This window comes from Triticum urartu, chromosome 7A (assembly GCF_056163025.1).
Source record: "Triticum urartu cultivar PI428250 chromosome 7A, HENAU_Tu73, whole genome shotgun sequence".
Taxonomy (NCBI): domain Eukaryota; kingdom Viridiplantae; phylum Streptophyta; class Magnoliopsida; order Poales; family Poaceae; genus Triticum; species Triticum urartu.
This window is the reverse complement of record NC_141879.1, coordinates 691511394-691517069: the sequence shown is the minus strand read 5'-3', so window position 1 is coordinate 691517069 and position 5676 is coordinate 691511394. Positions and strand designations below refer to the sequence as shown.

Below are 5676 nucleotides of genomic sequence, written 5' to 3'. Positions count from 1 at the left end.
TCCCCGCGTCGCTTGCTGCCCTCCTCAACCTCCCACCTCGCCCCTGGCTCCGTCAGTGCCTCAGTTCTTCGGCACCATGCCTCCATAAACTATTCCAGGTCAGCTTTAGATCGGTTTTTTTCTCAAAGAAAAGGTTAGAGGGTTAGAGTTTTATGGCTTCACATAAAATCTCATCGCACCCAAAAAATTAGATGTTGTACAGCCGGGCTGCTGGTGGCACTCCTGGACCCTGTTCTTTTCTTTACTTCCCTGCTTAATTAGTTTCTCTGTATATGGTGTTTTCCCCTACTTAAATGAAAAGGCGTAGCACCTGTGGGTCATTTCAAAAAAAAAAGAACAAAGACTGGAATAACTGAGGGCAAGAGATAAGGCTACACGTACACTAGTGGGCGAGCCCATGGCATGCTATGCTCGGATTCCTCCTCCTGAATCAGAGCGAGAGCCGTTAATCTGGAGACGCTCATGGGCGAGTGCGCCATGCGTACCTCATCGCGGAGAGCAATGATAAATTAGGAGACAAAGAATTTTTATTGAGGGATGGATCCAACGCAACCAGATGATAGATGATCGCCTCAAATACCAGCAAACGAAAAAGAATTAAAATGGAAAACACAAAATTAAATGAAAAAGAAATCATAAAACCAAAAAAACCCCAAACATTTTAGTACCGGTTGGTGTTACCAACCGGTACTAAAGGGCTCCCGGCCCCCGGAGCTAGCTCATGCCATGTGGTTGCCCTGTAGCACCAGTTCGTGCTGAACCGGTACTAAAGGGGGGGGGCTTTAGTGACCACACTTTAGTGCCGGTTATGGAACCGGCACTAAAGGGCCTTACGAACCGGTGCTATTGCCCGGTTCTGCACTAGTGAGTATGGCTCTGGGATTGCTTTCTCGCAGGGAGTCGAGAAAGGGTCTCTGGCCGAGGTTGATAACACTTCTACTACTTTACTTTATGCTACTCTACTCTCTCCTTTTGCTGCAAGATGGTGGTTTCCAGAAGATACTAGTCTTCGATAGGACAAGGTTCTGCTCTCTATTCTGGCATTTCTGCAGCCCAGTCCACATATACAGCCTTCCTTTGATAATGTTGCATATGTAGTGTAGATCCTTGCTTGCGAGTATTTTGGATGAGTACTCACGGTTGCTTTGCTACCCCTTTTCCCCCCCTTTCTTCTTCTTTCCAGTTGATGCAACCAGATGTGAGAGCTCAGGAGCCAGATGCCACCGCCGATGCCTACTACTACGTGGAGACCGACGACGACTGAGGGAGTCCTGGATTAGGGGGTGTTCGGGTAGCCGAACTATACCTTCAGCCGGACTCAAGATTGAAGACTTCGTTCCATGTCCGGATGGAACTTTCCTTGACGTGGAAGGCAAGGTTGGCGATGCGGATATTCAAGATCTCCTACCATTGTAACCGACTATATGTAACCCTAAACCTATCCGGTGTCTATATAAACCGGAGGGTTGTAGTCCGTAGGCAATCAACTCCATATACAACAGAAAAAATTTGCACAAAAAACTTAAGATTACAGTTATAGCCGAACAATACATCTATCAAGGACTAGCAAAAAAAGAAACTTAAAACTACAAACACCCTGTGTTAATTCTGCAGCACCACAGCCCCGCTCAAGGCTGGCCAAACGACAACTGACAACCAGGGGTCATCTCCATGCATTTCTGGACACGGATCCAGCCATTGCCGCCAACTTCATTGGAGGGAAAACCTTATACGCCAATATCTCAACTCAACCCATGCTCAACATTGCCTGCACGTCAACAAACTGTAAGACGACATCAAAAAATGCAATGCATCTTGGCACGGCGCATACCCCGGTGGCATGGGGCGAGCGAGCTCATATTTCATGTATGTACTATTCTTCAATTATTTTTAAAGAATATATATTCTTCAATTGGTTTGTATATGGATAGCATTTTCCAATTACCATGCTCACTAATGAAAAATTACACCTTAAAAGTTAAATGTAGAAGCAAGTGGGCTGGTTTCTGTACGAACACCACAACCATGGTCTCGGAGCTACAATTATCCTATGACATTAAATACTTTTGTGATTGGAACAACATATAATTTTGTTGGACTACATAGTGAATCTTGGGATTAATCGCTTTTATTAATGTGATAATTTCTATTTTGTTAATATTAATAGAAGAAAACATTTAACAGACAATGAACATGCGAAATATTTTCCTCGTGGAAGATGGACAATTACCGGTGTGAGTCTTGGTCCTTCTTTTACCCTTTAACTAGTAAATTGTTTAAAAAGCTAGGGAGATACACCTACAATGAGTTCGAGAACAGAATGAGATTTATTTGTTATTCTATATTTCACTCAAACAAATTAGAACAGCTTGGTGGAACTGGCACATTGCTTTCCTATTTCTTATCATGTACTCCCTCCGTCCCAAAATTCTTGTGTTAGATTTGTCTAAATATGGATGTATCAAGTCACATTTTAGTATTAGATACATACGTATCTAGACAAATCTAATACGAGAACTTTGGGACAGAGGGAGTACTAATTTTAAAATGGACCTGATACGGATACACTAATTTTAAAATGCACCTGATACTGATACGCTGGTTCCAGAAATATCCATGCATTCTAGCACTGGGATACTATTGTAGTAGTTCAATAACCATGGTGCGGAAATGCTGGAGCACAGTTGGTTTCATGAACCAACAGCAGGCAAGTGATTTTTGTTACTCATAAGTAAATCTGGAAAATAATTTGCAATGGTTGTCATCACGTTATGGGATGGTAATTCATACCATCCTGGAGGCTTGTGGTTATAAAATACAGTTTCAAGGTTTACATCAAAGATGCTTCCTCAGAACTTCAGAGTCTGAGCAACATGGTTATTAGCTCGCACCAGAGGCTGACATTATGTAATGTTGTTGGTGCTGAGAGAACAAAGCCATCTAAAGCTAGTCATAAAACTGGCATGCATATTTTGTGATACTATAGTTTTGGCTAAGTGCTAGAGCATAGGATCAATGATCCCTGAAGCAGACGCACACACTACATCACACAAAATACTCAAGGAACCATAGGCCGCCCACTCATTTTTGTTGCTACAAGTACGTCAAATCAACAAATGTATTTCTATGTCTGATGCACAGAACAAGTTTCTCACAAAACAATTCATAAAAAATATCGCCGGTATGTACAACCATAGCAGAAAGACTCAAATTTTGAACCATAGTTGTGGGAAAAGGAAAGTACAGAGCACATATTCCACAGGTAGAGTTCCATGTGCACGTTGAATGTGAAGAAATGAACTATAAAACATTTGACATTGCCATGGACACTGTCAGGTACAAGAATGTACCATGCCTTCAACATGAGCAAATTATATGCCTGAAACGTCTACGCAGACATGGAGTTTCCACATGCCAAGTTGACCATTATCATCCACAACTGAACATATATGACAGATTACAAAACAAGCTTCTCGCAGAACAGATACCATGTATGTGTACTGCCAGTAACAGAGGGGCTCAACGTCCTGAACCATAATAACGGGAGAAGGCAGAAAGCACATATATACATACCGATAGTGATGTCGCAGTCACCAGTTAACTCGCCGTCGATGAAGAGCTGCAAGAGTGTGGGCTAGCTGGAGTACTCCTTGAGCCCCTGCTGGAGCGCCTCATTGGCGAGCACATCATGCATCTCAAGGTATGTCCAACGAGCGAAGGATCGGCAACACATTAATTCCATGAAAATGCCAGAATCACGAAAAATCTAGCTGCATCATAAAGACTAAGCAGTAACATACCTTGAGAAGTACATCAACACTGGCTACAGCTTCAGAGATAACAAATTAAGTTGTGTGCCAAAATAGATCATAAACACTGGCTCCATTTTCTTGAAGAGAAAATGCTACAAGACCAACTTCCAAGAAATCCATTCCTGAATTTTGAAACAGTACAAGCACATTAATTCCATGAAAATGCCAGATGAAGCCTAGTTTGCCACACCTGCCATTTAAGCACTTAAATAACTGACATACAAAACTAAGACAAACAGACAATAGACTACACCCCAACACATGAGGAACATTACTAACCATGGCATAGGTCAAAATTCGCATGCATAAAAGCAGGGTTGCTCGTTCAGTTGTCCCTTGGATCAGTACTTCAGTAGCATTACTCAACACATACATCAATACATGAGATCTGAATCTAATTACCAGGCTAAATAATGTGTACTCAAACAATCTGAATTCAGTATCAGGTCTATTTTAATGCACTCAAATCCAATATCAGGCCAATTAATGTACTCAAAACAATCTGAATCCGAGCCAGACATGAAATTCATATTGAGAACCCCTCCTTGTATGCGATGAAGAAGAGTGGATATATGGGACACATGGACAAACAGCATGACAAGGATTTATTTGTTTGCAGATTGAGAACATGACCGTGACATACAGACTTGCATTTTTTAACACAACATATCTTCCAGTTCTAGAGTACCAAGAAACAGAACCTATCTATTGCACATGTACCCAGAAATAACTAAACAGGTAGCCATGGACATCACCAATGAACTTTGACAGAATACAAATGAACCGCGGACCAATCGACTAGCCCTGCAGTAGGTAAGATCAGAGCTTAAAGGGGACGAACCCATCCACGGAGATGACGAGGAGGAGCAGCACGTACGCGACGGGCAGAGGCCCCTGGCAAAGCCGCAGAGGCAGCGCCTGTCGCTGCAGCGCGGATGGCAGAAGGGAGTGGCTAGCTCCGTGGCGGCGGCGCCACCTGTATCTCACCATAGCTCGCCGCCGACCGAAGATGGATCCGTGGCAGTCGCACGGGACATTAGAGACTTCCAAATCCGGTGCTAGAGAACGACGAGCTCGGCGCCGCTACCGCCACCTTGGCCTTCTCGTCGGTGTCGATCTGGTTGGATGGACAATGCATCATGGGTTTCGGCGGGACATGCGCTGCTCGAGTGCGACCGAGGAAGGCGGATTGATCTGCGCCGGGAGGAAATGGACCTGTCGCGACCACTACCGCCGCAACTCGAGCGCGTGATCTGGACTGGGGTGGGGTTACGGGCTTGTGGCCGTGGCCGTGGGAAAGATGGAGAGGGGGCGACGCACATATAGGGGAGAAGAGAGGGGATCGATGGATCGGGAGAGGTGAGGCTGTTCTGCGGCGGCGCCGGCATGGAGCGGGCGGAGGAAGATTGGTGGAGTGGCGGCGGCTGAGGGAACGGGAGGATAGAATGGGGAATTAGGGTTAGGTGTGTGTGGACTGTGGAGTATAAATGGGCTGGCTCGAAATTTTGCCACCCTGCCGCGTTGGCCACTTAAAATTTTGCATCTCCGCGCTCTCTCAAATTTCAGGCGCGCCCTTTTCTTTCCAACTTTTATATATGGCTGATTGACAAGTGGACCAAATAAGCGGGTACAACAGACACATCGGCAGAAGCCATCCATGACGGTTCATATGGCAACTAAAGAAAGAAAAAAAAAGGCATAGATGGTCGATTCATGACAGTTTCTGTGACGGTCCTTCAATGCCCGTCATCAAGGGGCTGCCGTTTTGGAGGTTATTCGCGTCTTGTTCATCCATGACGGTTCCCGTGATGGTTTTCAGGAACGTCACCCGAAGTCCGTCATGGATTAACAGATTTCTTGTAGT

General features: G+C 44.7%; 1 long non-coding RNA gene across 1 annotated transcript; it reads right to left on the bottom strand.

Annotated features, from left to right (window-relative positions):
- Positions 1–1391: 1391 nt before the first annotated feature.
- Positions 1392–5283, bottom strand: LOC147961585 (uncharacterized). The gene is made up of 3 exons (XR_015611732.1): positions 4654–5283; positions 3574–3934; positions 1392–1768 (listed from the first exon to the last, which is right to left on the bottom strand). It is a non-coding gene; the product is annotated as an uncharacterized LOC147961585 (long non-coding RNA).
- Positions 5284–5676: the final 393 nt, after the last annotated feature.